The sequence below is a fragment of the Ambystoma mexicanum genome, chromosome 1p, assembly GCF_040938575.1.
Source record: "Ambystoma mexicanum isolate Mex_15411 chromosome 1p, UKY_AmexF1_1, whole genome shotgun sequence".
Lineage (NCBI taxonomy): Eukaryota > Metazoa > Chordata > Amphibia > Caudata > Ambystomatidae > Ambystoma > Ambystoma mexicanum.
Window position 1 is genome coordinate 798,563,500 of NC_090921.1, and position 13,099 is coordinate 798,576,598.

Consider the following 13,099-nt stretch of genomic DNA (forward strand, 5'->3'; position numbering starts at 1 on the left):
GCCCAGAAAAAGGACGGTAAAATCTACGGGGGAATTATGTTTTAACAATCAACGCACAAGACTGAAGCTATCAGCAGCAGCGATCTGTGACCTCAGGTCAAAGTATAACACCCAGTCAGAGCTTACCTCTGAAAAACAGATCGACTATTCTCCATTGCTACTCGTATACAGCCATAAAACTGGAAATAAGGATCCCAAAAGATCACATGTTCATAGGTATGACCTAAAAATGGCGACTAAAAAGAGAGAAATGCAAAAATTGAAACGACAAGCCAGTAAACTAGGTACACAGCTCGCAATCAAGGCAGCGAACGAAGGTCAACGAGAATATAAAATCTGGATTCATAACCATCGTTTGGCCTTATACCAACAAGACGCCGAGAACATCATAACTGCAATAACAGCTAACAATACCCAAGAGTTTTGGTCTCTCTTAAAAACGGCCTCTTCGCCATCTGAGCCAGCGTTTATTTCAAACATCGGAGAAGGGACATGGGTGAATTTCTTCCAAAAGCTTTTTGAGAAGACGCAAACACGGCCAAGACCAGCTAAAGAGACCATTCCAACAGCGTGGAGACCTCTAAATGACAAAAATGAAATGACAAGACAAATAATGAAATTGAAAAATTCTAGAGCTCCGGGTCCAGACGGCGTAACCAACATAGATCTTAAAGCCTTTCCAGCGGAGTGGGAAAGTCTCTTGAGTGATATTTTTAAGAGATGTGCAACATTACACTCTAGCCCACCCTCATGGAAATCCTCAATTGTGGTACCTGTCTACAAAAAAGGGAACAAAGCCGACCCGGCAAATTACAGGCCAATAGCCCTATTGGACTGTATTGGAAAAGTCTTTGGTTCCCTGCTCTTGGAGGAATTTAACTTATGGGCAAAATCAGCTCCGTGCAGCGATTACCTTCAAACAGGCTTTAAAAAAAACCTGGGGACTTCGGCTAACATTCTGTTACTGAGCACCCTAAAGAGCAAAGTCTTAGAAGGGGGCCCAAGGCTGTTTGTCATTTTCATTGATCTTACACAGGATTTTGATCGTGTTGACCGAATTCTTCTGTGGAAAAAACTGGAAGCCTGGGCATGTCCACAAGATATCCTGGACCCAATTAAGGCACTATACACAGATACCACCATGAAAGTGAAGTTAACTCCACAAGGCCTCCTTTCTAAAGCTATTCCAACGGCCAGAGGTGTCAAGCAGGGGTGTCCCCTGGCGCCTGCGCTCTTCCTGGCCTTCTTGGGTGATTTACAAGAAGTAAATTTGTCGACTCGATGCTTTCCGCCCAAAATGGCAAGCGCCCGTATAAATAGACTGCTATACGCTGATGATCTAATCTTAATGGCTCACACTCCAATTGGATTGCAGCAGCAGCTGAACAGTCTGGAGGAATACATGATGACAAACAATTTGGAGATAAACGGAAAAAAAACAAAATTCATGACTATCTCAATTAGCTCCAAAAAATCGGAAAAGATATCACTGCACCTGACGAAAGAACCAATTGAAAAGGTGCCGGAATCTGGGAGTGATCTTGGACAGCTCGAAAAAAGAAAATGCAATGCAGATGCACTTAAAACTGAAGGTAAAGAAACTGGGCAAGGCAAAGCCATTAACAGGAAATTTGGCCGCTTTTCGTTACTGCCTGTGTTGGAATTTTACAAAAAAAAGGTTGTTCCATCATTAACATATGGGGCAGATGCAATGCCAACTCTTCCAACTACATTTTGGCTGAAACTTGAAGCACAATTCTGGAAATCAATACTAGTCCTGCCAGATTCCACCTCTATGGCAGTGATAAGACAGGAACTAAGTTTACTATCTCTGGAAGGCACAGTAAAAATCAATTCCTTGATGCTATTTCGCAAATGCAGAATGGCAGAAGATCAGTCAATTTATAACTTGATACTAAGAGAAATGAAAAGTGGAAACAACAAAATGTTAAAGGTGTGGTGTACCCGGAATTGTGAATATCTAGCATCAGTGGAATGCGACAAAGAAACTCTGTTCGTAAATCCAACAAAAATACAAAATAAATTGAAAGAACTGGACTGGATGAAAACTAAAGAAATAGCATCGCAAAACAAACTAATCCAGCACTTGCCATCAAATACAAGGAGGTTAAACGAAGTGCAGCCTTACATTAAGAAATTTCCATCAAAACCAGCGAGAGACCTGATTATGAGAGCGAGATTGAACCTCTTACAAACTAACGAAATCCTATTCATTAGAGGCTTATCATCGAAAAAAGAATGTCGTTTTTGTACTGCTCAATCAGTAACAGAATCAATTTGTCACCTGATCCTTGAGTGTCCCAGTACCAGAGGTTTAAGATCATCATATCTTCCGGACATTCTAAGCGAGTTTGCTTTAAGCGACCAAGAAAATTGTTGGGCTAAGTTAATAGGGGGAGACAGAACACGATGGCAACTGGCAACCTTTAACATCGTAAAATATGTAAACTCTGTACTACTGCCACAAAACCCCCCCTTGTCAGACACCTAGCAACTGAAAGAACTTCTCTTTTACTTAAAGAATTCGTGAGAAAGAGAAACTGTTTCTCAACACGATCACTTTGTAAAAAATCTTAATGATTAAACACAATAAAAAAAAATTATGTATCTCTAAAAATCGAATAAGTATTGAAGCATTTTCTCACTTTTTTAAAATTAACACCTCCGGCTGAATCTGCACATGGTATTGTGTGCTTTATTGTCCTCAGTCCAGCAGTACCGAACATACCTTACACCAGCATGGTTCTCAGTTCTATTTTTCACTTGACCAGAGAAAGTCCCTGGATACTGTGGGCTTGTCAGAGGGGTTAAGGTGCTATAAATCTATTGATTGTTGTCCCTTTGTCTTTTTTCCTACACTATACTTCTTGGGCTCTTCCTTTTTCTCTTTGATGGGAAAGCTACTGGACTGTTGTAATGAAAGCACTGGTTTCTCCATTCTCTGGTTGCTCTCCATTCTGGGCTCTCAGATGTCTCGCATATCTACATTTGCAGATGTAACTGTGGATATGTGATTCACAAAGGGTGCTTTCTCCCTCACGTGATCCAACATGGCGCCCCCCAGCTTATCATGTAACCTGGTAGCCATGACACTTTACCCACTTTCAGTGTATTTTCAGGTCTTCTATCATATCTCCGGTTCCACCTATGCTACCCATAAGAGTTCAAACGCACTATATCCTGAACATCTCATTAGATCTTCTGGTAGACATGTTATTGGAGAACTCTCCTAACATCTATAATGAAGGCTCCTGCCTCTACGCAGGGAAGGTGGTACATTAGGGCGACATAGTCCCCCTCTTGGAACTGCAAGAGCCGAGGGATATAGTAGAGGCCAGGACAAGGAAACCCCATAGGCTGGAAAGAGCTGGAAGCTCTCTCCAGTTGGACCAAAATCAATGTGTTCCCTTTTAAGGGAACAATGCTGCAACATTTCTTAACCCTGGACAAGGGTTTTTCATTTTTACGGAGTACTTGACGGGGGATTTCACTCACTGCAATTTCACTTAACGAATTTTAGATGAGAAAAAAGTGTTTTGTGAGCCCAGACACACAGAGCAGAAAGAGCTTGATCAGGAGATCACAAAAAGATATATTCTGAGATATAAATATATTAAACAAAGAGAAATATTTCGAAAAGAGATTCCCTCTGTCTGTTACACTGCGGTGAAAAATCTGAAGATGGCTGACTGGGGCGGAGCTTAAACCCTGCCACCTCATTGGTTGGGTCCAAAAAGGACCAAAGTGAGGTGGAGGGACTACACAAGTGAATGGCTCATAGACCATAATGGGCTATCTACACTCATATCTCTATGGAAATGTATGTATATTTAAAAAAATAATAATAATCATTTAAATCACCAAGGATTCCCGGTCTGACGATGGGGAATAATTAAGCATCTGAATCTATGAAAGGTCCAATGCTGGAGAACTAAAGATATCAGGCTGTATCTCAAAACCTAATAAGGTTGTCAGCATGGTAAGGGTGCTCATTGTCCAAAGATTGGGATCAGGACTCCAAACATTAGAGTTTAAAAAGTGACTTACCAGTGGGGGTCTCAACAGAAGGGCACACAATTGTGCCTTCGACCACATCGGTCTCAGATTGGCAAGAGGATCCTTTCAGGGATTTCTCACACCCAGAGGAAGGGGAGATTACACATGAACCTGACACTCATAGCAAATGGGATGATTACCTAGTTGAAAAACCTAGAAAGAAAGACTCTCCAGGAGATTCTTCACCACCGAACGATCTGGTATCTTTTCATACCATAATTGGCAAAGCTGCAGACCTATTCAAGTTACAAGTCACATCAGAAGAGAAAAAGTCAGTGCTTTATGAGCACAGGGACAAACGTAGAAGGATAGTCACTAGCATCCCTCTTCTTGATACCATATGGGACTCTGGATCTAAAATATTGGCTACACCTTTATCCACTCCTGCTCTGGTTTCAAGGCCTGACAAGAAATACAAAGCCCCTGACACAGCACCACTTCGTCTAAGCGGATATACTAAGCCAGATTCTATCATCGCGGTGGCAGCCAGAAAGAAGTTGGCCAATCCTTCATCGCCTTTGTTAGGCAGAATTATATGCAGTACCCTTTGGGAACACCACACACAATTAAGACTACAAGTGACAGTACAAATTGACCTTTGGTACAAGCCTGTACTACACAGCTAAAGTGGTAGCAGTGGCTGAGCAGCCAGACCTATCTCAAGAGTAAGTGAGCAGTATCAAATAGTTACACAAAGGACAGCAATTACTATGATTCAGGCAAACACTGACTCAAGTAAAAGAATATACAGTTATTTCACTCTTCAGTTGTATAACATTATACTATTATAAGCAGTTTAAAAATCACACTCTTAATACACCACACAACTCCCAATAAGTTCCAGACAGGTTAAGCTCACAAAATGAAGTGGGAGCAAAATGGCACTCCAGCAATTTAAAAGGGAGAGAAAGGACAAAGTTAACAGAAATTGAATCACACCAACAGGTAAGTACTTAGGGCAATTGAGCAATAGGAACTACAATGATAAAATCAGAGAGAAAAGGCTTAGGGCCAAAATCAATGGGTCAAAAGTCTTTCGCTCAAGATAATACAGTTCCGGGTAGTTTGCGGTAAAGTTCATGCCACGGATTCCGGACGAGGTTGGTTGGTAGAAAAGTTAGTTCAAAGAGAAGAGAAGGACAAACCCTCGGTTTGGAGAAAGATGTCAAACACTTTCACCGTGGTTGAACGAAATAAACAACCGGATTTGCACAGTACCTTAAAACAGAGACAAAGCTGTAGCTGAGGAGGGCGTTCCTGGTAGTTCCTGCAGGCTCACGGTTCCTTAAGCGACTGTCGGACTGACAAGAGGTAGGAAGACTGGAGAGTCCTGCACTACACAGGGAAAAAACCAGCAGCAGAGCAAAGCAATGAATAAAAGGTGTGCTCCTTAAAACCTAAGCAGGGTCCGACCTTCCTGGCTATCCGGCCCACTGTAGCTCTGTAAAGCGAATTCGACCAGAGGAGGGGTCCTGGCTTGCAGTTTGGGCGAACTGGTTGGTCCCACCAGCTCAAGGGAAGAAGTTTCCTGGAGGATCTTCTCTGTCGTTGGATTCTGAAGATTCAGACCTACCGCAGGGCTTCACCGGGTGGTTGTCGTCGTAGGGATCCTCTTCCATCAGTTCCTCATTGGTTCTTTCGTTCCAGTGGCGACTCTGCCTTTCCAGTCCCAGAGACCTGCTTTTTATGCAGTTTTCCCCCATTCATACAGCCTAGCTGTCCATCACACAGCAGGGTGGCTGTCCTGGCAAGGACAGTGACCCAGCCAATCAAACAGGAGTGCGATTTGGGTTACCAAGGGAACCCATGGCAGGGGTCCTAAGACCCCTCCCTCACATCCTGCCTACCCAGACTTTCAATGCACCTTAAGGATGGCTTCTGTGCAGAAGCCCGCGAAAAGACGGCGAACAAAGGAACCAAACCTGGTTTGACGCGCAGAGTAAAACACGAGAAAGACATTTACAAAAATAAATGGCGAATAAACCCAGCCGGAACCGTAATAAAATATATATGGTCAAGCGGGTTTATGTTTGAGGCCAATATAATAGCCTAAAACAATACCATGGTTTTTTAAGATAACCGCGGTATAAAAAATAGGGTAGATACCACTGCCACCAGCCAAGTCTTAATGTAAAGGGAGCGAAACAAAGCTCCAAGAGACACAGACCCAAAGGGATAAGAATTAACCCTTTCCAATGTAAGATGGTGTGTATTGGGTCTGTGGTTTAAAGTGACTAAAATAAAGTTAATGGCAACTTTACCTTTTCTGGGGACAGTAGTCGGCCCCAGAAAATGGAGTCAGGGGGAAGTCTCAATGACAACCCTGTGTCACTGCACTGAAGGTGCTGTGTAACACACATGAAAAATATGAGGCCATGGAGTAGGTGAGGCTCCAGTGCCCAAGATCACACAAAAAGTGAAAACAAACACAGCAAAACACATGTACCAGGTGAAAAAAATAAACCCTAGAAATCCAGCAAAGCTGCTGAGGGACTCATTAGGTAAGGGAAATCGGCCATTTATGAGAATTATCCCTAACAGCCCTTATCAGCCCCTCCCGACAAGGAAGGCCGTAAGTTAGAGGCCATGGGCAGGAAGGTATCCTCTTCAGCCTCTCTCACTATCAGAGCGGGCAATGCACTAGCCATGACAGCGTGTTTTGACCGCAAGCTATGGCTACGTATGTCTAAACTAACCAAACATTTGCGAGCGGATCTCCAGGAAGAAGCCAGAGCAATCATAGCAACCGGGGAGGCTACCTCGGATCATATGATTGGCGCAGCAGTGGATGTGGCGGAATCAGGTTTCAGGCAAATGGCTCACGGTACTGTACTGAGACCACCAGCCTGGATGAAAGCTACAAACTTCAGATGGGAGGTCCAAGCACAAATATTGGACATGCCCTTTGATGGGCAAGACTTATTTGGTAAGAAGATCGATGACCACCTCAAAGGAATAAAGACGGACACAGCTCAAGCCATCAGCTCCCTTAAAGAGAAGGACAAAGACCGTAGATCTTTTTGTCCCTTTCGAGGCTCATCCTCCAAATTCAGAGGCTTTAATCGTACCTCCTATGGCCAAAAAACACAGGGAAACACCTTCCAGGACAACTGATACCACCAATCCTCTAGTAGGTACTAACAGAGGGGGCGGTGTGGCTCTACCCAGGGAAAGAACCAGAGCAAGCAAAATTGACAGATCATGTCTTCCCCCTCAACGTCACACCCTGGTGGGGGGAAGAATAAGCCATTTCTCCAACGTTGGCAGTCAATAACATCGGACAAGTGGATGTTACAGGTGATCCGTGAGGTTCACACCATAGAATTTCTGGACCAACCTCCATCCTTTACACCCACCCCTCGCAAAGTACATCTTTTAAGACATGTCCTGTCCGAAATTCACAAACTGCTTCTAAAAGCAGCTATTGAACCAGTCCCAGAGCAACAGACGGGAAGAGGCTTCTACTCCCGTTTCTTTCTGATCAAAAAGAAAAACAGTCAGTGGAGACCTATACTCGATCTAAGAGCGCTCAACACGTTCATCAAGCGCATCAAATTCAACATGATATCCCTGCAAAGCGTCTTGCGTTGGGTAAACCGGCACGACTTCCTGTCCACTCCAGATTTGGAAGACGCCTACTTCCACATTCCCATTCACCCTGCCCACAGACAGTTCTTCAGGTTCGCAATAGGGGAGTTACACTTCCAATTCCATGTTCTCCCTTTCGGCCTAAAGTCAGCACCAAGTGTCTAGAACCTGTAGCGCCAAAACTCAGAAGGACAGGAACGGAGGTTTTCCCATATTTGGACGACTGGTTGATAAGGGCAAGCTCATTCAAACCCACGCGATTGGCAGTTTCGAGAACAATAAACCTCTTAAAAGGGTTAGGTTTTTCAATAAACGAAACAAAATCCTGCCCAGTGCCCAGCAAGACAGTTCTCTTCCTGGGTGTGGACTTCGACACCAGCACTCCCAGGGTAAGGCCATCAGCAGACAGAATTGCGGCTATTCTCCACTTGACCTTATGGTTCCTAGACAGAGTGGCAACCACGGTACACTCTTTCAAATCTCTATTTCTCATACCAAATTGCAGGCTTCGCATTAGACCAATCCAGGAGGCCCTGGACCACCAATGGAAACAAGCACTCGGTTCATGGGAGGATACCATCCAGAGACCTTACACAAGGTACTTCGATGGTGGAATAAACCTCAAAACCTGTTTCAGGGAATGCCATTCCAGGCCCCAACATCTATACTTCTCCTCAGGACAGATGCATCTGTCGGGCTGGGGGGCTCACCTAGCGGACCTCCTAACCAAGGGCATGTGGTCTGCCTAGGAATCTCAACTTCACATCAATGTTCCAGAGCTCAGGGCAATACGGTGGGCGCTGAAAGCCTTCCTCCCGGTATTAGCCGGGCAGGTGGTGACCATCCAGACAGACAATACGACCTCCATGCATTACACGAACAAACAAGGAGGCACGAGGTCAAAGAACTTGTCACAAGAAGCTCAACTGCTATGGGCATGGGCATTGCTCCACAGAGATCAAATCAAAGTGGAACATCTTCCGGGAGTGGACAACGTCCTAGCGGACAAACTAAGCAGATATTGGACAGGGAAATTCCTTTATGTCTTTCCCAACATCCCTCTCATAGCGAGAGTGCTGCGCAGACTGAAGGAACAGAATTGTTCAATGATCCTGATAGCGCAGGATTGGGCCCGGCAGATATGGTACTCAACCCTACAATGCCTCTCCCGTTGTCCCCCCGTTTCAACTCAAAGCTCATCAAGCCGGGTCCCTGAGCAGGAAAAGCTAATGAATCTGGATCTACCTGCAGATTGATGGAATATTATCAAGGCGTCTAGGGCTCCTTCTACTCGGATCACCTATATTCGGAAATGGACTAGTTTCTCCAAGTGGTGCGAAACATCATCAGTGAGCCCACTCACAGCATCGGTCGAAACAAGTGCTACCTTACTTATTGTACTTGGCTAAAGCAGGACTCTATCCTCTATCAAGGTTCATCTATCGGCCATAGCAGCATATATGAGGAATCCAGATAAACAGACATTGCTCACTCAACCAGCTGTTAAGATCTTCCTGAAAGGGTTAATGCGTACTTACCCACCTACACCAACATCGGTCCCAGCCTGTAGCCTAAACACAGTACTGACAGCTCTAATGGAACCACCTTACGAGTCTATTCATAGATTTGACATAAAATTCTTATCCTGGAAAATTGTTTTCTTGATAGCCATCACATCTGCCAGGAGGATCAGTAAGTTGCAAGCTTTATCATCAGAACCTCCATTTACCTTGTTCTATAAAGACAGCGTCATTCTGAGAAATACTAAATTCCTTCCCAATGTCTTGTCGGAGATGACTCTTAAGGAGCGCACTGTCCTCCCAACTTTTACCAGAATCACACCTCTGATGCAGAGAGAACTTTGCATTCACTAGATGTGGCGAGGGATCTAAGGTTTTACTTACAGAGAACTAAGAAGTTCCGCTCCTCCAACAGATTGTTCATTGCTTTTTCTGGCCGCACTAAAGGTCAGCATATTTCAAAACAAAGTTTGGTAAGTTGGGTTTCTCAATGTGTCACCCGCTGTCACCAGTACAAAGGCGACCTTTGTAACCTTTGTGTTGCTGTATGGCAAAGGCTTGCAGAAGTCTTTTTCTGCATATTTATGTATATATGAGGGGGGCATATTTTAATTGCTTGGTGTTTTATTCAAGCATCTGAATCTATGAAAGATCCAATGCTGGATAAGTCTTAGTTACTTACCTGTAACTATTTCTCCGGCATTGGTATCTTTCATAGATTCACATGCGCCCACCCTCCTCCCCTAAAGGCTGCTCCTACGCTCAGCATCCATCATACTGTAGTCTCTACGGTTCAAAATCTGAAGATGGCTGAGTGGGGCGGAGCTTAAACCCTGCCACCTCATTGGTTAGGGCCATAAAGGACCAAAGTGAGGTGGAGGGACTACACAAGTGAATGGCTCATAGACAATAATGGTCTATCTACACTCATATTTCTATGGAAATAATGTATGTATATTTATTTTTAAAAAATGTATAATTATTTAAATCACCGAGGATTCCCGGTCTGATGACGGGGAATGTTCAAGCATGTGAATCTATGAAAGATACCAATGCTGGAGAAATACATTTACAGGTAAGTAACTAATGGTTCTGTTTTGAGCACTTGTGTAAATAAAACACGTAAATCCTATCCTTGGTGTGTTGTCGTCTCCTCAGTTCTGGGAATACGGGCATTGGCTGTCATCTTGCTGCCTTTTCACATGCTCCATGTTTTCCCTTGTGAAGGACAGGATAATAAAGTAACAAGATACCCGAAACCTCCGTTTTTTGTAGAATGGGAACAATGGAATATCTGAGACAGAGGAGCTCTTCTATCCCCATACACGCATTTGTGCTGCAGGCACGTAGATTTAAAAATTAACTGTTGTTTAAATGGCAGCCAGTGCAGTGAAGCAATGCCTGCTGGGATGCAATCAAACATCTTTAGACCTAGTGGGAGTCTTGCCACTGCTTTTTTCACTCTTTGCCGTTTGTTCATTAAGTGAGAAAAAAAGGCCCAGACAAATCTTCAATAGAATTAAGGCTCAATGTGACAACATTTTTTAGCATTGCAACTTGATGAAGCAGGGGAGAACAAGGGAGTATCACTCTTAATTTTCTTATCTGGAAAGGACAAAATGTAACCAATTTGGAGACCTGCCAGTTTAATGCCAATTCAGAGTCTATGATAATGCCTACGTTTCTCATGGATGACACGGGTCTGGGCAGGTGCCGAAGGTATCTGGGCAAAAGGTGGAATTCTACAGATTAAGTTTGGTGTTTATTATTGATTTGTTGGGATTTATCTTCAGGTATTTTATATCCTGCCTTTAATTGAATTTAGGCTATCATTTAGAATTTCTCTGTTTCCTTGTAATCATGCTGATTGTCGTCTGTATAGTTTAAAATATGTTTGCAACCAGGGGGAGCGTCTGGCCAGTGAAGTTGCCGGGACCATGGGCAGAATCCATCAGTGACCACCTGTGTTATCTCAGCTACCTGTGTATCTCCCGCAGGGTGTCTGTCCGTTTTTTCCCTGCTTTGGCTGGTACCTCAGACCCATCCAGACATTACCCTTCCACAACCCCCACCACTGTTCCTGCGCCCCCTACCCTAACACCGAACCCTTTCCCTCATCTACCTTGTCTCCTCAGTCTCCAGCATATGCTACCTCTTCATGGCCACCACGAAAATAATAAATGGACTACCTCCCTTGACTGTCTTTTGTCCGGGCCATTTTGGTTTATAGGTTTTTTCAGGTAAAGTGTGTGTGTGTATGTGAAAATCACTTCGCCAATTTCCCTTTTGAAAAGAAGAATCTCAAAATCTATTAACACTCAGGAGGGAGCCCTGTGGTGGTAATAGCGGTAAAAAAGCTATGTGGGGAAACAGGGCCGGCTCGAGCTAGCTTGGCATTACCGGTCCTGTCTGCCCTATGCAGTGATGTTTATTGCTATAAATAATATTTTTTTTGTATAACTGCATTTCTGTGTGTCCGTTTTACATCATACAACATCTTTTTACTGTGTACATTTTCTGATACCATTGAACATCTGATGGGGGGGGGCTCTTTTTTGTCCATCGTTTATACACCATTTAGCACCTAAGAACAATTGAATACAAAGCTTACACATTCCACCCTCTGTCTTCCTTCTGCACCTCGCCGGAGCCCAAGTAGAATGAAAAGTGGGTTTTCTCGTATTAAGATCCATAGTGTTCCCTTCATACTTTTCTTACTTCTAGCCAGATGTTCCTCAATTGTGGGCAATTCCACCATATGTGGAGGGTAATACCCAATTGTCCACACTCTCTACAACACATCCCAGATTTCTTTTGATGAAATGTGTGCAGTATTGCTGGAGTGTAATGCCACCTGTGAATTCATTTGTATTGTAATTCCTCACTTTGTATTCTGTTAATTCCTAGAAATGCCAATTTAAGAGCCTGTTCCCATTCGTCATCTGGGAGTTCCCATGCTAATTCTCAGTCCAATTATTCTTGCGGTTCAAGCTACAGGGTTTCGGTTTATCCGACTAAAATGTTTATATTGATGACATTAGCCCTTTTTAAAAGTCCTATTGCTAAGACTCCGGGCCTCGAACGGTGTCTGCTTACTAGCTCTCCTTGTTTTAATGTTTGGATTCTGTACCCAGTGCCGCACCTGGTAGGGTGATAGTTTGTCCCTCTCTTCAAGGCCAAACTCTTCTTTGCAGGTTTAAAATTATTTGATTTATCCATTGCATACATGCCGCCTAATCACAGTGCCCGAGCTAATATCCATTAATCAAATATCCCCGTATCCCAGTCCGGCGTGAAGGTGGGGTTACAGAATAGAGGGGTGAGTGGAGATGGGTATGATGTCAGACCGTGTTCGCTTTTTACTTGATCCCTTATTGTTAAAGGGAACTTAGTGATGCTGTTGGCTCTTATAGGTAGGTCTAGATGTCACTGCTATTCAGGGTTGTTTCCAGATGTTTTCACCTGCGACTGCATCTTCATTTTCTACCCAATGTTTCCTAGTCTGGGTGCCAAATTACTCCACCAAAGCTCTTATTTGAGTAGCCTGATGATATTTTAATGCCTTCCTTCTCCTTTATTGGGTATAAATGCCTTCTAGCTATCCTGGGTCTGCCCCCTTCAATATAAAGGATAATAGATTGTTCTGTATGCCTGCTGTAAGGGTGTGGGAGAAGGAGACTGACACACAGGTGGCATCATTTTGTGCAAAAGACTAAGGAACTGTCAGGATGTCCGAAACTAAAATGTCCACTGTCCTGTGTCGAAATCCTACTTCTATCCCGTACACTTATAAATGAACTAAACTGAACCAGTTTCTTCTGAGTCCAGAAGAATTACTTCTTTCTTCTGGACGAATACAGTTCACCTGTAGGGGGAATCTCTCCCTTCCCCAGGCCTTTCTCAGGCTTATATTT